Below are 26286 nucleotides of genomic sequence, written 5' to 3' on the forward strand. Positions count from 1 at the left end.
ATTTGACTAACCGCTCAAAGCACTTCATTATGATGGAGGTGAGTGCTACTGGGCGGTAGTCGTTGGGGCAGGTGATTATTGTCTTTTTCGGGACAGGAACGATAGTGGAGTGTTTGAAGCATGTGGGGACTACAGACTGCAACAGGGACCTGTTGAAGATGTCTGTGAACACGTCTGCCAGCTGAACTGCACACACCCTGAGAACACGGCCAGGGATGCCATCAGGTCCAGGAGCCTTGTGTGGGTTAACCCTTTTAAAGGATTTACACACATCTGCCCTGTTTAAAACAAAAGGGCAGGTTAGCTCCTGGTCCCTCTGTACCTCCACAGCCTGGCTGCTCTCAAAGCATGCACAAAAACTGTTCAGCTCATCTGGGAGAGATGCGCACGCAGACACTCCCGCAGCACCCCCCGCTGCTCCTTTGTAGTCTGTCATTGTTCTTAGTCCCGCCCACATATTCCTGGTGTTACAGCCTTTGAAGTCAGATTCCACCTTCTCTTTGTACTGTCTCTTTGCATTGTTAATTGCTCTCCGGAGATCATACCTAGATTTCCTGTACTCCTCCAAATCTCCAGCTCTGTGCGCGATAGTGCGCACTTTCAGCTTGCCGCGCACCTCGCAGTTTATCCAGGGCTTTTAATTTGGGAATGTTCGTACAGAAACCTTCGGTACCACGTCATCGATGCATTTCCCAATGTAGCAGATGACAGTGTCCGTGTGTGTGTTGATGTTATTGTCCTCAAACACACTCCAATCCGTAGATGCAAAGCAATCCTGCAGTGCTGAATCTGACTCCTAAGCTAATAAGCTTAGCTCAACTGCAAACTATTTTGTTTAGACGGGACCAGGCTAGCTCCAGACTCCAGAACAGTCTGGATGGAGCAAGAAAAGAAAACACATTACACACAGGAAAACCCTGCAGTATTGACCTGTCAATCACAAGGCGGCCACGCCCAAATTGAACTGTGAATTTAAAGTGTACTGCGTTAACAAAAGACTTGAAACTAGTGATTAAGATGATAAAGTTGTTAGGGAAATGTTTACTTCAGTAATAAATCAAGTAATAAGTAGGGGCATTTTCTCATGGACTTCTATACAATCTGACTTATTTTTGAATCCAGACTAATTGCTCACTCCTGGCAATTAGAAATAATGCAGGATAAGGGCACTTCTGCCTTGGTTACACATGTCAGTACTCGTTAAGTTAGTTACTTGGTAAAAATGCTTCCTCTGCATTTCATTAGCTGACTCATTCTCTCTTTTTTGTTTCATCTTTTTAAACTAAAAGTGACTTGTGATATTACAGGGGGTTATGTGTCACTATTTCTTGGCAGTGAACAATGGCCTCCTAGTGTCCTTGCGACAGGGATAACAAGATGTTTAGAGGGAGACCTGCTAGCTGTTTTTATGCTAAGCTAAGCTAACAGTCTCCTTGCTTCAACTTCATATTATCCAACTCTTTCCCCCTTTGTTTCACAATTCCTTTAACACGACTCATCATAATCCTTGGGCAATCATCAGTTGGAGTCTGCCGTCTTGTCAAGGTGATTATTTTCTAGTTCCTACTCGGAAATGATTGTTTATGTTTTTGACTCTATGTTTTCCTGGTTTCTGGTTCCAATCACCGCTGCAGCCTTCACACAACCACTTTGTATATCAAACACAATCCAAACCATGCTTTGAATATGAATTTCTCCTGCAGACACTGGCCAATTCAGCATCCTCTTTAAAGAGTTTTGGATGTCAGATACCTAGTGAGACTCTTCTTGTGCAGCACAAAAGTAGTTTTTATTTTTACATGGGTATGTGTTATTTGTCACAGTGACAGCGTGCTGAGCCCCGACTCCACCCAAGTGACCGGCTGAGGAAAGCAGTGCAGTCAGTGCTGACGTGGACACAATACTGCTTCACAGGAAACTGGCTATAGAAAGTCATCAGAGCAGTCACACTATACAATATGTTAGTCGTTCAGTACTTGGCTTAGGTTGCATATTTTTCTTCCTAAAAGTAAAATGTTGTTCTGGTTTTTGCATTTGAGTTTGTCCCAAAGTATTCTCTGCATCACACTTCTCCCTCGGCTCACCACATATCTCCGCTTTGCATCATACTGATATCTGCTGATGCCAACCATATACATCCCCATTTTCTTTCTAACTAAATTTGAGTTTACGCAATAATTAGGGGCAATTACAGGAAAAGGACAGGATAAAAACAGGAAATTATCATTTTACTACTGTTCATACTGGCAATTGCCATTTCAACTTTCCCCTTTTTAAACAATTTCACTTGATTTAAAGGAGTATTTTGACAATTTAGTGTTGCACAAAATTGAAAAAATATAAGCAGCAGATGCAGAGATATTCTAACTTTGATGCCTGCTTGGTATTCCTATTGTTTTTTTAAAATTTGTTTAAAAAATAACAATAAGGTAAAAACATGAAGTAAGTCATATAAAATCAGCGAGGAGATATTACAGATAGGCAGTGGCGAGCCGTGAGCTTTATACCAATTCCCTCGAAAAAAAGAAAAAAAAATAGTTATTACGTCACAGCGTATACTTCAGCGGAATATCAAAACAACGGCCCAGGGTGCAAAACGCATCAATGACAGCGACCCTCTACCACACAAAACAACACCTGTGAACCCAATTTGTGTTCTTTGAAATTGAAAATGATATTGCATTGTGTTTGTTACTTTCGTTGCAGTTGTATGTCTTAAGTGTAATTTGGCATGCTTTTATTTTGAAGGCGAGTTCACGCTGTTGACAGGAAGTTGTTGTTGCTATGGAAACAAGAAAAGTTTCACAGCGGGCGGAACTTGTCATAAAGTCCGCGATAATAAAACCCACCCATTTAGAGGGAAGATATGATTGGTCAATTGTACTGTCATTTGACATTACTCTCTCGTTCAGTTACTATAGCGGGCCCTCTGTGAATCGCAGAGGGCCAGACGAGCTTCTTTCATGTAACCCTTCACATTCAACAGAGACTGAACAGGCAGATTCGAAGGATTTATTTATTTGGAAATGTTATTTTAAATACAATTAAATCAAGTTTTTTTTCGGTAAAACTAATGAAAAATATAACAAAAATAATATTAAAAAAATATATATTTAAAAAAAATATATATTTTTTAAATGTTTTTAAATATTATTTTTTAGAATATCTTAGGCCCTCACAGAGGGCCTAGAGGGCCCTGACGGCTCGCCACTGCAGATAGGTATATAATTTTGATGGTTTTGAACATTTATATATATCTAGTGTTACAATTGCAGGATTTAAAGCATTAGATTTCCTTTTAGAACTTCGGAGTAGTTCAAATATTTTCTCTCGTGTCGACAGCTCAACGCAAGTCAAGCTTTCAAGGCCGATTTCTCAGAGGAAAACCTCCATCATATCTGGGACATTTGCTGGATGAAGGCCAATATCAGCAAAGGGAGATATTATAAAGACTTCTGCAGCTAGCTGTAGTAAAAAAAAAAAAACTCGCCCACCATCTCTGTTCATGCAATTTGAGCAGGTCGCCCACCCTGCAGAGGAACTCTTTCATGAATGCATCTCAACAGAAGTAGTAGTAGTAGATTGCTGAAGCAGACGGCATGTTAAACACAGGTCACACCAAGAAGTCAGAGCGGAGGAGGTTTTTTCCTATCCCAGAATTCCTCATAACCCACTCACACATCCTACAGTGACAGCCATCGAGTTCAGCTGACAGGGGGGGGGGGAGTTTTGAGGGAAAGTGTAGAAGAGGGTTTGAAAGGGATGACAGAGTTGAATACTCCTTTAGGAAAAGATTTACATACAGAGAAAAAGGAAAAAATGGAGGAGGAGACGGTTTAATGTGTTAATAAATGGTTTGTGTAAAGTAATTAGTTCATGTATTGGTGCTAATTGTTCTGGGAAATTACAGTGATATTAAAAATGGCGAACAATTATTTCTATTGTCTCTAAAACAAGACCCAAATTGTTGTTTTCACATGCTCTGCCGGGGGGAAAGAGAGGAATAAAAAAACAAACAAAGGAATAAATGAGTGATGATGTCTCCCAGCTTTGAGAGACCCCTCGGGAGCCGCTCACCAATCCTTAATTCCATCTCCCAAAAAAGACTTTCCTATTTTTACCCCGCGCCGCGATGATCCCCAGAGGGAAAGCACCCGCTCCGGGCCGTTTGGTTTTCCCGCAGATATGTCGTCCCTCAAGAAAAACCCAAAATAAACACGCGGAAAACCACAAGGATAAATTTGGCTGCTTGTGCGGAAAAGCTTGGAGACTCCGTGATTGCGCTCTCACATACTTCTTCTATAAAAAAAAGAGAAAGAAGAAAGATAGCTGGGAGGCAGCGAGTCAGAGATGAGGGGAATAAACACAGGAATTGAGAAAGTTGGGAACAGATGGATGACATAAAAAGGAAAACAGGGGCTGATGGGGGAACGTGAGGACTCCTGTCAAAAGTTTGCAACACAAGTCTACACTGGGAAAGTACACATTTTAAAAACGATCAAAAAGAATAAAGTCTGATGTCCTTTGGGAACTGCTCTGAGGCTGAAACCCATGAACATCACATAATGTGTCTTGGTATTGATTAGTTACATTTGTGACCCTGCAAAAGGTTAATCTTTCAATACTGGTGCCAGAACACGATCTGTTTCCTCATTTCATTGGATGAATTCCATCGCCCACTTCTGGAAAACTGAAGTAAGGTGCTTCATATCAAACTAAAAATAAGCCCCCCTGCAGTGTATTTCTGAATTCCTGTTTATGACCTTTGATCTGCTGTAAATGTGCCTTGGCAGGAAATCACCACAATGACACACATATGAGGGGCTTTAGGACAAGAGGAAGAGCTGGGATGAATTTGTGATTCACAAACAAAACGTTGGTTGGAACTGAATGTCGATGGTGTGAGAGTTGAAGGATGGAAGCACTCAACTGAGGAAAAAGAGAAAATAACGACATTTTGGTAAGTAAAAAAATATGTTTACTGTATGGTATGAATTCCTCCATCTGTCGGCTCCACCCAAAACTTGAACTTCTCTACCCAAGAGAGCAAAATGTAGCTTAATGCCAGACCGCTTAAACTGCAGGCAGAGGAATGAAGCGCTATACTGAAAAAATCTTACTAAAAACAGATTAAATTGATATGTAGTGTAAATGTGTTTTGATATCCTAAACCAAAGTTGATACTTTCACTGTGCTGAGGAAAGTTTTTCGATTTTAGAATGGGGAAAGGCGTTAGAATCAATGGAGAAAGCACCGGGATTTACAGTCAAACAATATCTCTATCAACTAGTATTTTTTGGAACCCTATTAATGTTCCCTGTTGGACACCATGTTCATGTTTCGGGCAAGTAGATAAGGCCTAAAGCAAGAAGATGATAATCTTCTCATCTAAAGTGAATCAATAATCTTTTTTTACATCATGGTTAGTAACACGTAGAGCAGGGGGGGAACAGATGTTTATTCTTATCACTGTACTGTTCTTAGTACTCCCCTTCCAGATTTTATGATTCAAACTGAACCAACGCATCATCAGACTGTTTGGTTTCCTTACTGACTTTATCTCCCTTTGTGAGTCACAGGATTGAAGCTAAAGACCCTCATGGTATGATATGTAGGGTAGAAATGATGTAATAAATCAAGAGGAAAACATTAAATATAATGCTTACATCTTTACGAAAATGTAGTGTTTTTGCATAGATAGGTAGCCTAACATCATTTTAAGTAACTACTGTATATCAAAGTTATTAAAGAGCAATAGAACAGAAAGATGATGACCTCAGGGGCCGAAAATGTTTAACTATTAGGAGGCAACAAAAACCGCAGTTCCTCAAATGGCCACTTGAGGTTGAGTCAAGAACCTCGCGTTAAAATACTCACCTATGGAAAAGAACCCATTCACATTTTTTGGTTCCACTTCAATCCAAGTTGCTAGCAAGCTGAACCGACACTAGAAGTGAGGTCAGAACAAGGCAGAAAACGGATTGGTCGGAGGGAATCGTAACTTTGCAACGTAGGATATCCTGCATAAATGGCCATTTGTCAAGGGCACAGCTATCGTTAATAGCGACCTCTTTCTTTTCATATAAACAAGGACTTTGAAAAAATTGGCAGCCTGCAGAACTAGATTCAAGATTCAAAGATTTGTTGTCATGTCATATCCACAAATACGGTGTAGTTATGCAATGAATGAAAACTTAGGTCACAGGTTCCTCAACAGTGCATTACAAGACATACATTTTTATTCAAATGAAATAAAATAGTCTAAAAAAATAAAAAAAATAAAGATAGTGCAAGTTCAGGTGTTTAACAGTCTTATGGCCTGTGGGATGAAACTCTTCCTGAGTCTGGTGGTTTTAGTCCGGATGCTGCGGTACCGCCTGCCAGACGGCAGCAGACAGAACAGTTTGTGGCTGGGGTGATGGGGGTCTTTTATAATCCTGAAGGATTTCCTCCTGAGCCGCTGGGAGTAAAGGTCCTCCATGGATGGCAGCTCCGTCCTGGTGATGTTCTGTACAGTTTTCACCACCCTCTGTAAAGCCTTACGGTTGAGGGCGGTGCAGCTGCCGTACCAGGCCGTGATGCAGCCGGTCAACTACATAGTAAACTATGGTAGAGTCAACAAAGTTGTTTGATGTTTGATGAAAGGATTCAGAGAACCATATTAAAGATGACGTCACAGCGGTTTCACATTCATTTTGGCAGGTGAGAATACCGCCTATACTGTATCAATAGCGACCCACATTTTCTTTATATAATTGGCCCAGTTTTTTTAATAATGACAGCCTACAAAACTATGCCCTCCTGTTGTGTTCGGGTCAAATCTGACCGATTTACTACTTTCATCAATCATAACTTTTTTGTTTTACATTCGATTGCATTAAGGCTTTATGATATCATTCACAGTAGACATTTGAACATATATAATTGCTGATCACCACTTTCATTGAATTTTGGATGATTTAGTCAACTTTGTAAACACATGTCAACCGTGTTCCCGGTCAAAAATGACCGCCATCAAGAAAAGGAATTAGTAACCATCCGGATCAGATAAAACACACACACAAACACACACACACACACACACACACACACACACACACACACACACACACACACACACACACACACACACACACACACACACACACACACACACCACACACACACACACACACACACACACACACACACACACACACACACACACACACACACACACACACACACACACACACACACAGCAGGACCGGTCAAATTTGACCGCGAACACCAAAGTAAGGGGGGGGGGGGGGGGGGGGGGGGGGAACGAACACAACAGGAGAGTTAAAATGGACTAAGTGCAGACGTCCCTCTTTTTGGTTGTGCTATAGAGATCAGCTGAGAGTCTTGACCAAAATGTGCGAGTGGGCGGGGGGAGCATACGTTACATGATTGTTTTGCTTTCAGTAGGTCTGCGTAATAAGTCCCAATTAAGGCATTTCAGAAACCTGTTATGACAAGGCTTCCTCGCTCACTCCTATATAACAATTGAGTGAGCTGAGCTTTTTTCCCTCATTCCCATACTAATGCCTCCACCTGCTGCTGTGTGTCACTCTGCTGCCGTAGTTTACTTTACTTCTTAAGTTACCCTGGTTATTTTGACTTTCTCACCCCTGCCATAGTTTGTTCTGACTTAGCTTGGCTTTTTCCTTAAGTGTCGGATTTATTTTAAAACAAGTGGTGAGTCATTTTGGTTTCATTGTCACTTGAGGAGGAGGAGGAAAGGGAGAAAGAGAAGGAGGAGGTCGGGGAGCGGAGGAGGAGTGTCTGGGGTTTGGTCGTGGTCCCTTGTGGTAATATTTAATAACAAACATTAAAAATACCGCAGAAATCCTTCACCACATTCCCACGGTCCGACTGGCCGAACACACACACACACACACACACACACACATGTTCACATAAGAATGCAACCACACACACACAGACACATACACACAAACACAAACACACTCATGCCCCATATACATACCAATGAGACTTTCTATCTATCTCACTTGCACCAGTACACAAACGTACACAGATGCATGAATTCACATACGCGTACAAAGATAAAAACACTTGTTGGGTCACGTACTGTAAGCCTCCAAACAGAGAGGCACACCCACACACACTCACATGCATTTGAACAACCCAGTCTCACGGCATTTCGTGTTACAGTCACAACATTTAATCTATTGATTCGTGTTCACCAACACCATTTTCCCCTTTTTTTCGTGTCACACAGAACGATTTTAAAAGCAAGCAAGCAGTATTTCTATTGGTAGTATGTTTCGTGCCTGCAACACGTCTTTTTGTCCGGTCGGGTCTTGGAAGACCGGAAGCTGGGGTTCATAAAAACATTTTCTTACTCAATATCAAGCCACGATTATTGTTTTTATTTTAAATCGTATAATGTCTGACTTTTTTTGCCGTCCGCGAGGAAAATAAATGGGGCTCAGAGCCTCAGAATACTGAAATCTATTTTTTCCTTCTAATTTGTTATTCTTTCTAAACAACACACTGTTATTTACTCAACAATAACACACAATTATCCTTGTTTTTATTTATACCGGTCAAGTTTGACCGGTCCTGTTTCCTGAGGAGTGGTGACGGAATGCTGTCCCAAAAAACAGATGTACTACTTGTTAAATGTCTTTGAATGGGAGAGTGTGTGTGTGTGTGTGTGTGTGTGTGTGTGTGTGTGTGTGTGTGTGTGTGTGTGTGTGTGTGTGTGTGTGTGTGTGTTCACCGCTGGTTCCCTCACTCCTATTTGTTTTACAGTCAGAAGCCAATCGATGATTATCACCTATTAAACTACTATTTAGTGTTATTATTACTACCCCGACTCTAGCGTGTGTGTGAGTGTGTGTGAGTGTGTGTGCGTGTGTGTGCGTGTGTGTGTGTGTTCGTCATGTCGCCAGTGGCTTTCTGACCTCGTCTCGAGGTTTGGTGATCCCTGCCAGAGATTCCTTTCCATCCTTCCCTCCCCTCCATGTTTCACATGTGCGTCAGCAGTGTTACCGCAGCCTCTCTGTAACCCCATGATGTCCTTCTTTCAAACACCCCACCCTCTTGTTTTCACCCACCACCTCCGTCCTCTTCCTCACGCTCTTTCTATCTCTTTCTTTCTCAATGAGCCCCCTCTTTCCTATTTTGTATCCCCCTCCTTTCTTCCAGTTTCATAATCACAACTCTGTTATTTATACAATGAGTTCAGGAGTTGAGCAATTCTCCAAAAGCATGTAAAAAAAAACTAATGAGATGTCTAAATAATCATAAACCCACCATTGAATCTATCATAACCAGCACATGTTGTGCAGTGAGTTTGATTTGAGTAGCAAATCTGTCCAGTTGACTGGGGAAATACGTCACGCATGTTGTCAGGACATTTAAAATATTCCATTTTGATGTACTACTGCAGCTATAATAACATTGTGTCATGTGGCTGGAATCAGATGTTGGAAGAAGCATAGAGAAAACATATGGTATGGGCATACAGCGTGGGAAAATGTATGCTCTTTATAATCTTAATTTTTACGTTAACCATGGGTCACCTACAGAGAATGACCCTCCCGACTTAAGCTGCTTTCACATTAACAGTGGTGAACAGCTCTGCACTGACATTGATGTTGTGTTTCTATGAAGAGAGTGTTAGCATGCTAACTAGCGGAAGGCGGAAGCGCTACACACGATGTCGGGCAGCACTCAAAACTGTGGCTGAGCTCTGAACTCCAAGTTCAAATTATTTCTACATTCACATAATTTAACACTGACCTTTCAACGAACAAACAATCAGGTGACAGCTGTTTGCTCACCTCTCAGTGAGCATATAGAAAATCCTGTTTCATGTCAATGCAGTTTTAGTTGTACAGAGCATTTTTGGTTTCTTGGAGCAAGTTGTTTTGGTTTTACAGTTTTGTTTTCATCAAACAAATGTACAAAATACACTATTATACACTACCTGCCCAGCAATGTTAGTGCTAGTGGAGCCTCGCAGCAGGGAAACTGTGGCGCGATTACACTGTAGGTGCGCCGCGTTTGGGGGTGCGGGTGCTAGTGGAGCCTCGCAGATGGGGGTGCTGCAGCCCCCTCAGCACCCCACCCTTCCCGCGTCCATTCGCGATGTCTCGCTGTCTAGCAGATCCCACGCAGCAAGCAGGAAATGAACACAGCTCACACTGTCCGCCCCTCGCAGCAACGAGCCGCGCAACGTCCCGCCAACACGGCACCCAGACCCCACGCAGCATTCTCATCTGTTTGTCATTACTGGTGTCATTTTCTGGTTGCTAACGGTGGTGGACTCATCAGAGCACAGTGGGCTCATAGGGAGGGGGGGGGGGGGGGCAGGAGCTCCAACAAGCCGTTTAGGACAGAGAGTGAATACACATACTATACAGAGATGTTGTATGAGAAACCAATGTGAGTTTGGAAAATTGCACAATATAAATCTATTCTAGTATACCTCAACAATGGAATTATGATCAGTAGAAATGGCCATGACATGGGACCTTTAAAACCAGCAGCATCTGCAGCAGATAGCAACTGACATCTGCTCAGCTGGGAATCATTTGACAGAGACAAACAAACAATCCTCTATTCACAAACATTTAAACAGTTGATCATTATTAACAAATATAGTCGTCTGCCTCTGTTTCACAGCTTCAGCAAACGGCCTGTATAAAGTGACACCAGCAAGCAACATGAGGAATGAGTCCTGTGTGTGTGGGGCCACTATGTGCTGTACATTATATTTAGTGTGTGAAAATGGCAGGCAATAGTGTACAAGCCTGATTTACTGTGAGCAACAGGAGGCACAATTTCACCTAATATTGAAGAACTCCTTCTCCATTTGTCTGCTGCAACAGCTGTGGATGTTGGACGCTTGGCTGCAGGAACAAGAACCTTATTCAGTAAAACACTCCTCTGCTGGGAAAGCTGCACAGCCCTGGGAAATGGTGATGAAAGGATGAGACAAGTGAGAAACACTGGAGCTGACTCCCTTCTGGGGTCGCAGCATTATGCATACACAGAAATACTGAAAATATACCCAACAAATATACTATTTACAACTTTTTACGGAAATATTCAGCCATTGTTTGAACATTAAATTATACTTTTGGGCAGCAGGCACCCTCAGGGTCAGAAAGTTAAGTAAACATTAAAGGTCACCTATTTCGCAAAATCCCACTTGTTCATGTCTTTTATAAATAAATACGTGTCCCCTCTGTGTAAAGAGATTATGGAAAAACGATTCCCTCTCTTTTTGTCCTGATCCATTTATTTAAAAACCTGTCTGAAAATTAGCTGATCAGATGTTGGCCACTTTGTGATGTTACAATAGCATGGCTATTTTAAAATGGTGTGTTTGTGCAGGATTTCCCAATGTAGCGTTAGTCCTAATTGTCTTGGATCAATCAATGGTCTGCAGCGTTTTAACTTGACCTTCTAGTTTCTGCTTAGATTGCAGGAAACCTGGACTGAGGTGCAACCATAAAATCTAACAAATCAGTTTTGCAACTTTTGCTAATGGACAATAAAACAAGAAAAGTGCACTGGGAACATGCCGTAATACATTTTTAGTTTTGGTCTTTTCAGGGAATTTGTTGACAATATTAAAAACATAGATACTCCAGCCTTATCCTTTAACTTATGACTAGTAATGTTTGTTTTTCTGGATAGTAAAAGTGTCTCATTGTTGTAGGCTACCAGTGGCTTTTAAATCCTGAAAGTGAACAGAGATCTGGAGAAAATACAATAGTTTGAAATGAAAGAATTCAAGGAAAATAATCAATGGCATTTAAAAACCAAACATGTGTTACCCCTTTTGTTTAAAATGTGGGTTTCTAAAAATGCACAACATCCAGAGTATTTACAAAAAAACAGCACTCGTGTTTCCCATGTGCCTTTTTAACTGCTTTCAGGGGCATGGGAGCATCATAAAGTCCTGATTGGTTGCAGTGTCAGGACATACTGTAAGCTCAGCGTCAGAGATGTTTCCCGACAACACTGCGAGCCGTTATTATGAAGGAATGTGACCGGAGCAGCACTTCAGACGCCTGGTTTTTCTGTGTCATCATCCATAACTGCATCTGTGTTTATATGAGTCAGGAGTGCCAGCGAGGTAATAGTCAATCAACGCACTGCAGCGCCAGCCATTAGCAACTGGTTGGTGGTCGGGGACGACGACGACATAATATAGGAAAAGCAGTTATTACGAAACCGCAATGAGTGCAATGTAGTGGCAGTGTCGATGCAGTTTATTTCAAGCCTGAGAACACAGTCATCCAACCATGAGGAGCTGCGGCGAGAACATAAACAACAGGAAAATACTCACTTAATTTACAGCATTTAAGACCTTTTTATAATGAGCATTTAAAAGCTACTTATTGCAAAAACATCAGCTTACAAAAACGTCATTAAAGTGGCTTTTTTTAATCCTCTATCTTTCCAGGAAGCCCACAGAAATGCATGTGAGGCGTCTCCTGCAGGGTCACATGGAGGAAATGCTCCTAATGATGTTTGGATGACTCTCATCACAGACAGAGATCCTCCTGTATATCCAGACCTGGGTCATGCAGGGGTTTGCAAAAAACTCTCAGACGTTTGATTCATGCTGTCTGGTTGAACAGGGTTTGTCATAACTCTGACAAATCAGGAAATGTCCATATTTGTCAACAATCACTAACTTGTATTATTCTGTGTCAAGGCCCAGAAGGGTGGGTGGGGGTCAAACATCTGGAGGAAAGTGAATGCAACGGCCTCCATGCAATCTCACTTTGTCTGTTGTTGAAAGTCTAATATTTATTTGTCCTAGTTGTTGCTAAGAGGTGAGCCTTTTTGAGTTTGGGTTGTCAGTCACAGGAACTATTGCCAGGAAATGTTCAATTTGAAGAAAGATGTATTAAAAAACAAGAAAAAAAATGCAACGTTGCACAACAATACTCGAATAAATAAAAGAGGAAAAAGGCTCCCCAAAAGAAATATAAATGTGGGGAGATGTGTCAGTCTACTTTGATGCTTTTTAGAATTGTTGAGGTATCCAGTGTTTTACCAACAACAAATGATGGACATAAAAGAGTCAAATATGTTCGGATTTAGCTTAGGACCTCACAGGAGGGGTCCTGGCCCTTCAGGTTGAGAGCCACTGCCATAACATACACAAACAGTATTTTATATTAACTCCAGACTGGGAATTTGCTCTTTTTGTTCTTGGCATTAAGTGCCTGTACTTTAGTTTGACCTCAGACCAGCCTGGATTGTATGAAACTTGCTGGAATGGTGAACAATGGGCCAAGGAAGAACCCATTACATTTCAATCACACGCTTTATTTTTTACTTATGGAAACATCCCTAGTTGTCAAACTGCCTTCCACTGCTGCATCCCTCCACAGCTTTTGGGGAAGTATTTGAGATTAAACAGCTAAAACTATTCAAGTAAAACAGGGGCGGTGAAACTCATTTTGTATGGACATGCATATACTCACATTCATTCTAGAGGTCTATCAGCGGCTCTGGACTTCAACAGCATCTTGGCGCCCTCTACTGACCAAACATGAACTAGCACCATGTTCAAACAAACTGTAAATATACATTCATTATAATCAGCAATACGGTTACAAACTACTTACTGTATAGGCCAATGTGTCTGTGATGAATAATGTCAATACATATCTTAACTGAGTATACATCTATGAATACTTCTGTCTTTTCCTTTTGCCAAGAAATCCCCATTTCTAACCTTTTTTGTTACCTTGTTATTTGACAAATTAAAGAGAGATTACATTGTCTTCCCCAGAATTTACTAATAAGTATGAAAACCCCCAGACCTTAGTATAAAGACGTATCATTTTACATTAGGGGGCTTTATTTTTTTCATATGCCTGTATACCTCTTTTCACCCTCTGTTTGAAACCACAGCCCAGTCTGCTCTGATTGGTCAGATGGCCGGCTCTGTTGTGATTGGTCAACCGCTTAGCTAGCCAATAGAAGCGTGAATGTTCCATAGTGATGTCACTATGTTACAGAAGTAAAGTCCAATGTAGGTGTTTCGGGAGTTAACTCTGGGATTTTACATGCACAAAAAACGATATAACACAGTCAACCCGGTATCACGGCAAGACGTGAACATGTGACGATCTACCATGCTGGGAGACGTGAATATGTCACGGTTTCGTCCCTTCAAACGTGACAGTTACATGGTATTGTTAACATGGCCCAACCAGTGTAGAAATACCCGGAAGTGCCTAGCAAATGGTCTACCGCGCCTATTGGTCGGTTTTTATTGTCAAAATTAGATGTTTTTAATTTATTTTTTAATCGTCACACTCGATTTCGCCGATTTTCTTGTTGCCCTAGCTGGTTGACACCTCTTTTAGCAGAAACAAAGGCTACATTAATGTATTAAATCGATGTTAATCCATGTGTGTGGATCATAGACTGTACTGTATAATAAAGTCTGACAAACAGGAAGCACTGCCGCCAAAACTGAAAACGTGACGTGGATCATAAATATATCAGCAATTAAACAACATCTTATATTTCTTTTCACACAATACGTCTCCTTGCAGTATCAATACTAATTCGGCTGACTTTTATATTTGATCCAATTGGTAGATAGGTTATATTTACACCATAACGGTGCACAGCTGATATAAAAGGACTTGTCGTTTTTAAAGATATTACTGATTTTCTTTGAATATAAGAATGTAAATACTGAGTTGAGAGAATAGTCAGGGGATTTGGGTGATGGGAGACACATCTATGGATTCAGAATTTCAATAGCTTACTGTTAAATGACGGATATACCTTTCTGTCTGTGATGTTTTACAAATCAGATATTAGAAGTAAAACATGTGAAATAATATAGCAATATCCTGTACAATTATGTGAAAACATGAATAAAACTACACATCTTCAGATGTTATACATACACAAGTGTCCTACACTCATAATACAAAGTTATTATGGCTGTGTGTACCTTGTGTGCACCGCCTAGTGGTTAAAGCACGTTATTGAATTAGTTGTGTATATGATATGTCAATGAACCTTAGAAAATCTTGAAATCTTGAAAGGGATATGCAAAATAGCCATTATATACAGTCTTTAATGAACTATTAGTAGAGAACGAGTAATGAATATACTTTATAGGGATCTGCAGATAAATGTTTAGTCTTCTCAAGCAGCAACTATCAAATATCTCTCCTGATTGTTGGCACTTGACAATCACCTTCACTGAATTTTACTCAGGTGTAACTAAGGCCTGATTTAAGGGTTGTTTATATTTCACATCATTAATCAGAATCTGGAAAGTAACTAAAATAAATGTAGTGGAGTAAAAATACCAGGTTAACCTCTGAATTGTAGTGTAGTAGAATTGCTGTTTTGTTTAGTAATGGATATTGAATATGGAATAAAGGTTTTGACAAGACCTGGTGTAACAATAATCAAAAAGGACATTAAAAGAGCTCCAGATGTCAATGATCTAAACAAAACAGCACACCTGAAATGTATATTTAAATACTTTATTAAAACCTGTTTCACACCTTCCCCCCGGTACCGGGCGGATAAACGCGTCATTTGCAGGAAACAACGTCTAAGGAATCTTAATATTGAATAAAACTATGAATGTGTTATATCCATGTAACGGGAAGAAACTCAGCTAACTGATCTTTTTAATTTCTTTTTTCAAAAAAAACCCACATTGCTAGCACTCAGCCTCTGAATTAGCCTCAAGCGAAAAAAACGTAACATACTAAGGCAACTAAACTCACTCTAACTCCCTTATTACTTATCCTAGATGCACAACCAACCACTCTTTTTTGGTGTCCTGGAGACACTGAATCTACCGGTGCCCTCCTCAACACTCAGTGATAAACATTCGCGACGCTCTAAACGAAAGCGTACATCATCACATGTGGAGCTAAGAAGCTAAACACGTAAATATGGCTTACCTTGGTCAAAAGTGGTCTTCAATGGCATTAAAACGATAAAAAAACGATGCTGCAGTTAATCCATAGGTTCATCCTATGTGTCTGTGCCTTCTTTGAAATTATTTCTGATAATCCATAAGCAATACAACTGCGTTTTAGTTTCCAAACTCCAGAAGGAGACATTCCTCCAGTTTGGTTTCGTTTTCCACACGCGAAGCAACCACATTTTTTCTTTACGTGTCTGGGTGGGAGCCTCCCCCTTCGATTCTATTGGCTCTAACGGTCACAAGGGTATGTCAACCAACCAAATCGAGCAAGGGGGGCCAGAGATAGGTCAAATCCACCCAAATGACCCCAGATGGCCCAGTTTTTGGCTAAATCTCTCTAAAAAGGTCAAATTTCACTTGTTGTGCATCAATCTTGATACAGGGTACTTATTATATGTTGTACTTTGGATTCCTAAAGCTTTTAGTCTACTAACCCATCATCCAAGGGTAGTTTTCACTATCTGTAAAAAATAATTTTTGGACGGACACTATAATTTACAGTTTTTTACTATGTAAAATCTGAATTTTCTTTAAAATAAAAAACATTTATATTGATTCTGACACTTCTACATCCAACTCACAGGTTTATCATTACTTTGAGAACAAAGATTATTAATTTAACCCTTTTAGAAGGGAAGATATGGTCATTTGTTCTGGGAATGTCATTTTCGAGCCTGAGACCTGAAAAACAGGCTCAGAGTGGAACAGGTTGGCAGTGAATTAGTTTTTTCTGTATGTTTTTCAAATCAGTGTTATACAGTAACGGTGCGTCTCCACAGCAGCGTTAAAAAAATCTTGAAACGCTTCTGCCCATTCACTTTGAATGGGGTGACGTCACTTTCCCTCACTTTTCGCCGAACTGCATTGTGGGCGAGCGGAGATTTTCAGGATTTTCAGGATTCAAAGTTGAACAATGTTCAACTTTTGAGGCTGAGGTGGAAGCGTCAGCCAATCAAATCCTGTGTACGCAAATCTGACAGTTCAAGCTCTAGCCAATCAAACGGCGTGTATGCTGGGAGAGACATACCGCAGGTCATTTCCTCATATTCCAGAAAATGGAGGAGAAATTAGCGGTAGGGAATCACCCGGTGCTTTATGACCAGACCTACCGGGATATAAACCGGAGGAGCCAGGCATGGAGGGAGGTGGCAGAGACAGTGGTATGTTTTCGCCTGTTTGGGGAGTTTATATCCAGTTTACTTCGGGCTTTTTTGCTTCGTATGTCGCGGGCGGGAGATTCATGTGATTGGTTGTGTGCCTTGCTCGCAAAAAATCCTCAAGCTTCAGATACGCCCACCTCCAAGATTTTTTTAACGCTGCTGTGTAGACGTACCGTAAGTGTCATAGACAGTGTTACATTGCTATTATTATCCTCAAAATATATGTAAAACAAAACCACTTATGATCTTTTTATTTGAGTGGTTTACTAATGACAGTTAATTCTGTTTCTGCTATTGATGGTTTCATTTTTGTGAAAAATAATAAAATAATAAAATTCAATAACATGCTTTAACCACTAGTTGTGCCTTTCTATCAGCTGTGCACCGTTATGGTGTAAATATAACCTATCTACCAATTGGATCAAATATAAAAGTCAGCCGAATTAGTTTTGATACTGCAAGGAGACGTATTGTGTGAAAATAAATGTAAGATGTTGTTTAATTGCTGATATATTTATGATCCACGTCACGTTTTCAGTTTTGGCGGCAAAACATCGATTTAATACATTAATGTAGCCTTTGTTTCTGCTAAAAGAGGTGTCGACCAGCTAAGGCAACAAGAAAATCGGCGAAATCGAGTGTGACGATTAAAAAATAAATTAAAAACATCTAATTTTGACAATAAAAACCGACCAATAGGCGCGGTAGACCATTTGCTAGGCACTTCCGGGTATTTCTCCACTGGTTGGGCCATGTCAGGGCTCTATACATACAGAACTACGGCAGATGTGTCATATTTAATGCAACCGAACCGTGTATTACAATGCCGTTATGTGATAACCTCCAAAGAGAAAAACAAGCAAACTCGGAATAAAGTATTATTTTATTTAAATGTTTTCGGATTTCACATCAACAGGAAGTCCGGTTACGTAACTAAAATGTCCGTGCGGAACAATACCCCCAACCCATAGATCCGTGGGTGAATAATGTCAATCACCACATTACACACATCCCTTCACATTTACATTTTAATTTACATTAAAGTATTTCGTGAGGCCTTCTAAAATGTTTTTAAATATAATTAGGGTTGTAGTTGAAGAGTTTGTAAATTGCGTTGCCTGGCAACACAATCGTCAACGTCCGTTAATTCCACATCCACACCTTTATATATACAGTCTATGATCCACACACATGGATTAACATCGATTTAATACATTAATGTAGCCTTTGTTTCTGCTAAAAGAGGTGTCGACCAGCTAGGGCAACAAGAAAATCGGCGAAATCGAGTGTGACGATTAAAAGATAAATTAAAAACATCTAATTTTGACAATAAAAACCGACCAATAGGCGCGGTAGACCATTTGCTTGGCACTTCCGGGTATTTCTCCACTGGTTGGGCCATGTTAACAATACCGTGTAACTGTCACGTTTGAAGGGACGAAACCGTGACATATTCACGTCTCCCAGCATGGTAGATCGTCACATGTTCACGTCTTGCCGTGATACCGGGTTGAACACAGTACAGGAAAAGGAAAAAACCCATAAACCTTTCCCAAAAAAAAATCAAATAAGTTAAAACAATTTAGTGAAAATAGGTATTTGTATTTATTAAATATAACTGCTTCCTTTCAGAAATCAAGCAATTAAATTAACTTTCTCTAAAATATATGCATCTCTTTATACCAGCAACCCGACAGACCTTGAAAAAAGACAAGCAGGAACACAAGGGGTGTTTTGCATCATTATGTACAGCTTTTTATTTGTGATTTCCCCAAAACATGATCAGTATTTTACTACACACAATGCATGTAAACAAAGTACAATGGATCAACTTTAAAGACAAGAGAAAAAAAAAAAAAAAGAAGAGCGACACGAAAAAAACAGGCGGTGATTTTGACCACGAAGAGAGACATTGGTTAAGGTACTGTATGTATAACACTAGTTATTTTATATATAGGGCTACTGATGCCATGGCAACTGTTTGCTGTATGTTGAAAAGACTACGTTCCTGCACTGAGGTCGGTGAGCTTTACTGCATAGTGGTGTGCGTGTGTGAAGGTCAAAGGTTCTTATCTTGGGACATAACTATAGTTTTTTCTTTTTGTTCTGCCGAATAATGAGTTTAGTTCATTCTGTGGGAGGCCAGTCTGCTGGGAAAGAAAACGCTTAAATTAAGTCAAATAAAAGAAAATCATTTCATTAGAAAAAGTAAGATTTGTACTTTACAATTGGGCTATAAATACCAACCTAAACAAATAATCAACCAAGGGGAATACATTAATGAATAAACCAGCAGAAAAAGTCAGGACAAGCCCCTCCCACAATTAATACAATCGATGCAACAATTGTAATAACCGACACATATGTGGATATGAAGAGAGGAAAAGGATCAGCTGCGGAAACTAAATGAGACTGTCAGCAATACAAAGACGGAGGGTCCTGTATTCTGGATTAAAACCCCTGATATTGTCCCAAAATAAGGCTGTGGGTTCTAGGCACACCAAGGTACAATTGAGCTGAACAATATATTAATGTTTGCTTTTTTGAACTTTCTGTATGAATTTTAAATGTATATCTACTGACCTGGCTACCCCAGGACTTGCTCTAGAATATATTTTTGTATTTCTTTTCTTAAAGATGATTATTTTTGCTGAGTATTACGAGAAAAAACCACAAGTGCATCATTGGCAAAGAACTGCTGGTGAAGGAGAAAGAAGTGCACACAAATGTGCTGCGTGTCTGTGTTGTGTTCAGTGTCTGGCTTTTTTTGTGTCAGAATGAGTGTGTGTTCGGCTGTGAGACTTTAAGTGTGTGTGTGTGTGTGTGTATGAGCAAGCGCATATTTAAAGAGGTAGCAGAGAAATACGATCAGAGCGACGGACAGTCTGTTGCTCTCCTCAGGTCCAAACACGGGCCACCATTTTTACTCAAAATGACTAAAAGTACTGATTTTCCGCGGTACGTTAAATGTTAGTGTTAATCAACACAGAGATGCAATAAAAGACTTGCATCACTAAATATCTAATACTCCAAAGAAAACTTATTTTACTTCCTATGAGCTGAAACGTGATTAAAGAGTCGGCAAAGAGTGTTCACTAAAGGCGTAGTGTGTCTTTCACAGCATTTTATTTTGAAGGCCTGGTTACCTGAAAGCTGAGTGAGTGCAGTGAACAAACGAAGGATGAGAGTTAGAAGAAGGCTGAGGTTACACACTATTTGGATATAGGACATCTAAAGTAGGATCCCAATGCTATAAACCCTTATCAGACGTTAAGAGGAAAGCCACAGCGGGAGACGAACACAACAGGGAACCTGCGAGAGCAAAGCCAAGCAGAGGGAGACACTTTTTACATGTTAGATGTTAGGAAAGAGCTGGTTTTAAAAGTCTAACTACCACTCCCCTTATCAGAGTCAGACGAATCAACTCCAAGACGTCTGTCCCTGTCTCTGAACTGTTGTATAAAGCTGAAGAAAAGACTGATCGAGAAGTTTGTCACTGTGAATCTAGCACTTTAACTGTAAAAAAAACTGTCTGCTGGACTGAAGGAGCAGCAGCTGCCTTTTGACTCTCGGAGCCCAGTTTCCCTCTAAATTGTCTAACCACGAGCGTTTGACATCCACCATGGCCTCTGGTTTACTGCTACATTCACATAGCAGGCTTTAAGCTAAAGTTACTTAAAACTGGTGGATCAAGGATTCTCTAAATTAGCCTGCTTGCTAAACCTTAGCTAGCAGAGTCTTTTTGGTTTGAACTGCTTATATTGAGAAAGCAGCACACTTGGCATTTATTGAATGAACACTTGAAAAATAAAAGCCAAGTGTGCTACTACGACCCTTTCAATGATTGACAGCTTTGCCATTCACCTTTTTTTTTTTACTTTTTACTTTAGCTGCATTCACATGTCACAGTTGAAATGACTCTGAGCTAACGTTGATGTTGTGTTTCTATGTAGGGAGTCGTTAAGACTACGCGGAGGCGCTTCCCATCGCTCAAAATTTTCCAAAGTTCAAATTATGTAAACTTGACATTGTTTATCGCTGAACATTCAAAGCGCAACCAATCAGATGACAAGCTAGCAGTGGATGTAACAATACAAACATCACCTGACAAGCTGTTTTCACCACAAGGCTCTGTGCCCGACCTCAAGTTAGCATATCATGTGAATGCAGTTTGAGAAGAAAATGCGCAAATATATTTACGCTAAAATATATATAAAAAATATTTACGTTTGTTAAGGTGTTTATTATTATCGAAAAGGTTAGATATTGTTCACTGCTCAAAATAACGGAGGTTCTTTTAGCTGCTATGTGAACATTGCAGACTTCAGTGACAAAGTGATTGTAATGAGGTCTCCAATAAACTGACTCCAAAGATGTGTAGGCTTATGTTGAGATATGAGGTATAAAAAAATCCAGCATTTGAAAACAGAGGAATCTACTGTACATATACACAAAAGAACCCTTGTTAATTACTGTCAAAAAATAAAAATGGTTGCTTTATCACAAACACAATCATGCTGCGACAAATATATATATGTGATTATATATATGTGCGGAGAGGGAGAGGTAGTATGTTGGGTTAAACGCCACGCCAAAGCTTAGCGGAGCGTCATCAGTATAGAGTCGGATAGAGACAACAGAGATCTCGTGAGTAAAGCAGAAAAACGGTTAACATGTAGAAACATTGGGATCCACTGGTATACTGACTGGTTTACTGGCAACTAGTTTACTGTACGTTTTGCAATAAAAACTGAGGAGAGTTCTGGCATGTTAGTGTGAGTGTGTGTATGTTTGGCTCCCTTAAAGGCTGATGTGAACAAGTCATCCTGTAAAATATTGAGGTATCTGTTAAATGTATCCAGCTTTGAGGTTTCTGAAAGTAAGGCTACTGAGGTGGAGCTGACCTGGGTTGAGAGGGGAGAGAGCATCAGCTACAATACTCACGTTAGCCATTAGTGAACAAAGACTGTCATGTACAACCGTTACAAATGTAGTATTCCATTGTGATGTCGAACAACAGCGGAGCAAAGCTAAATAACTGATGTTTTTTTGTAATGGATTTCGTATTTGCTTTCGCTTTTTTTTAAAGTCTAAAATTCCAAAAGCTGCAATGCGAGAAATAGTCAGAAAATTAATGTCACACTTTGGGTTCCGGAGGCGACTTTCCCTCAGTCGCCGCTGCCTGTAGAACACGTCACTACATCTGTAGATTCTCATTTTTAAAAATAATTGTATCTCCTAACATCTTCTGTACAGATTCTACACAGTCTTCTGGAGGTCCAATACCAACGTTTTCTTGGGTCCGATTTCTAGTCTGTTTTTTTTTTTCACAGTTTGAAAGTGACACGTCCAATTCCAAAGCAGCTAAATCTCCCATCAGCCCTTGGTGCACCACCGTTTTTTGTTTTTTTTACCAAAAGCAGAGCCTGAGTGGCTGCTGAGTTAAAGCTATGAAGAGTAATCCTGCTGTGATTGGCTATTGCAGAAGAAGAGGTGGTTAGATGGTTGGGTGGCGGATGAGGAGGCACGCCCATGCTGCTGCTAAAACAGTTGGCCATTGGCTAATTCCTGTATCAGTCATTTGAGGCAGTGTTAGTTCATGATCACTTGATTGTGTTTGACATGCTGCTTCTGGAAAGCGCATGTCGGGTTTTTTTTTTTCCAGAGCCGGGGATCTGCCTTTTTCTTTGTCAATGGAACGATTGTTTCTCCTCTGTGTGTTTGTTCCTCTTGGGTGGAGCTCCAGGTGGTTCTATTCGTATTCCACAAGCAAAAGGAACAAGAACGAGTCCGTTCCCTGTCCAACTAATTCGTATGAAGTTGTTCATTTTGCAGTAGGAAAAAGGCTCCAGAAGTCCACCGGGCTCCAGCACAGCAAGCCAAAGCGCTAGCAGGGAAACGCTGACACACAATAAAATTGACAATCTTGAAAAGAAAATAAAGAGAAAAAAAACAAACAGATTTTCACCAAAATGAAATGGATATACTGTATAATTGTCAAAAGCTTATCGATAGACTTTAGAAACAGAGAAAAAGAAAAGATGTACATCCATAAGCTCGGAATGGACAGAGCGGACGCCTCCTGGTGAGGACACACTGAGCTGTTAGGAGTCTTTAATGGCGCGTTCCACTACAGCGCGGAGCACGGTTTAAGAGGGCTGTGACTTCAGCGGCCCGTCTTTGGTTGCGTTTCCACTTGGCCTAGTACCGGCCGGCGGGTCCTAATTCACAGTTTTTCTGGCCTCATAAAATCGCGGGTCTAGGGCCAGAGACAACGAGGCTGAGTATGCTAAACTAGAGAGAGCATCGCTGGCAAGGGGGCTACAACTACAACAAGATGGACATATTTGACCGTGATTTAATTGTAATACACGTTTCAAAATGATGCCGAAGTAACAACATACTGATACCGGTTAGTAAAAACCATGAATTAATGCTTTGACAAGTCTGCAGACAGACGGCAGGCGAAAAACCTTTTAAAATGCGTGTTGTCTAAATGGAGATTGGCTAAGCTAACGCAGTATATGCTCCGACCGTCCACACTCACAACAACGGCCTATACAGACATAAATAAAGCAGCGACTGTATTCACCATGACACAGGCAGTCTGTGGTTTGTACTTGTTTAACTTTTGTCTAGTTTCTGAACAGATATGAGGAGCTGTGAGCTCTGAGTGCTAACAGCTAACGGCTGTGTTGTTTTTCTGGGGTTCTCTGAAGATCACGTCACGGCTCCGCCTACACTGCGTTACTATAGATACTACCCCAGTTCCTAAACTGTAATGGAAATGCGCCATAAAGTGAGCCAGTCCTAACGAGGCCCAGCCATACCGAGCGGGGCCGAGCGAGGCCGTGTAGTGGAAACGCGCCATTAGAAAGGCTGCCGGATGGTGCGACGAGACTCAGCCAGTCGGAATGATCGACACCTCCACCACTGGGAATGTTCGGCTACATGAAGCCTTTCAATTATTACACGTCGGATTTCATCGGAGTCCCATCATCGCATTCATAAGAGCATCATCAGGACAGGGTTGGACCAATGCTGGACACCTATTATTACTATTCATTATTATAAGAACTGCACAATTAATTTGAATTGTATCAAAGACGGAACTTGCACTTGTGCAATATTCAAATTGAAAGATGCACAATAGGAGATAACACATGTTTGTTTGTTTCGGATCCTCTTTTAAAATTACACAAAGCTTCTTCTTAAAATATATATTTTTTATTACAAAGACAATTATTTTGCCAAAATTATCAATCCCTCCGTTACCGTGAATCATATTGCAATTAAAATATTAGTCAAAGTAATCGCAAGTATTTTTTTCTCCAAATGATGCACCCCTAATTATTATTAGTAATATTAATATTATTATTTTAGGGATTACATTGGTAAAGGTGTTATAATAAAGGTCGATCTGTGAAACACCATCAGTATCTTTGTTTTATATAACAGTTTTAACTTGGCTGAAAATGATAAGCGTAACACTTTCTATGAGGCCATGCGTTATGACATCATTCAAATATGTTATATACTTTTTATAGCACTATAGTTAAAGACCTCAAAAATATTCAATCATACAAAATAAAACATTTGTATGATGACTTATAAGGCCAAGCATCATGATACTTTATATTTGTCACTCCTATAGTTGTAATGCTTTATAACTTTTTTGCGTTATGCATTATTATCTCTGCTATTATGCATTATAATTTGAATATGAATTACTCTAAGTGGTTAAAGTATATATCAATATATGTATGCAAGAACACACAACCACTTAACAGTGACTATAATGACACAAGTGATTATAAGGTTGTATGATACTTGACCTTATAAGTCATTATAACATGTTCTTAAGTTGTTATTGTTTTAAAGCTTTAAGAATATTTATAAGGCCAATAATAATGAGACAGTGCCATAAGCAGATTATAATGCATTTAAGGTATAGATAGGTATCATAGAAAGTGATACTGTAAAAATAAGCTCTCTGGTCCAACCCGTGTCCAGCAGTCTTTTTTAAAACGCTCCGACCAGCTCAGTCACATGACCAGGATCTCCACCTCTGTCCATTCTAGTTGAATACAACATAAGAGTCCGTCTCCTAATTGCATATAGTGCTGTATCTCCAGAGCATCTTGCCATCGACAGTTGAGTTCTCTTAGTATTTTGTCTACATTAATCTCTAACTATGTACAGATTTAGCAAGTGGTATTTACAGAGTTTGTCCACAAGGGGGCGATGCAGGCCTGCGAGAGAGGGTGAGCATGCACTGTGTCGAGAGAAATGATATGTAGTGATGTTTTAACATCCTCAACCTCGCTTCTGTGGCTGGTGTTGAAATTGATCGAAATGTGACCAAAAAAAAAAAAAAGTATGGCGCTTGATTACGTGTTTCGTTATAAAAGGTCTCTGTTCAGCTGTACGTTACAATGCTTCCTTCATCTTTACTTTCCCCTGAATAAAATTACCTTAAGGCTTATATAAATCACTGTTTTTTGTTTTTTTAATGTGGCCATTTAATGAGAAGACCAGCTTTAACAGTGATCTCTAATGGATTGTACAAACCATCTTAAGTTTTTCATGAACAGATAAGGAGTAAAAATGTTGTTGTCAAAAAAACATTTAGCTTACTTATACTGTTATGTAGTTCGATTAGAAGTCACAGTGATGCCTAGAGCTTCGAAAAGGATCTCTGCCTTATGATTGTAAGCTAACGCCACACACACCATAAACACCAAGTACACAAAATCATCAGACAAACTTTTCCCTGAGGCAACAGCCGGTAAGTCGGTTTCTGTCCAACTACCCGGCCCTAACTGTTTTAGCAGCAATCTAACCAGCCGAGTACATTTTCTTTTTGGGGATAATCTCTATCCACAATGTTTGTTTATGTCAGTCTACACAATTCATGCACTCTCGGGTTAAAGCCTGCACGCACCCCCTTGTGGTCCATCAGGATTCTCATATACTGTACACACATCACAAAAATAAAAAAGGACTCCTCACACACTTCTCAGCGCTTTCTTATATGTGACGACACACACAGAACTGAGGAGGGGCCTTCAGATCCTCTACATTATACAACACTATTTGCTTCCAACCATGCTCTCTTAAATATATATA

The sequence above is a fragment of the Trematomus bernacchii genome, unplaced genomic scaffold, assembly GCF_902827165.1.
Source record: "Trematomus bernacchii unplaced genomic scaffold, fTreBer1.1, whole genome shotgun sequence".
Taxonomy (NCBI): Eukaryota; Metazoa; Chordata; class Actinopteri; order Perciformes; family Nototheniidae; genus Trematomus; species Trematomus bernacchii.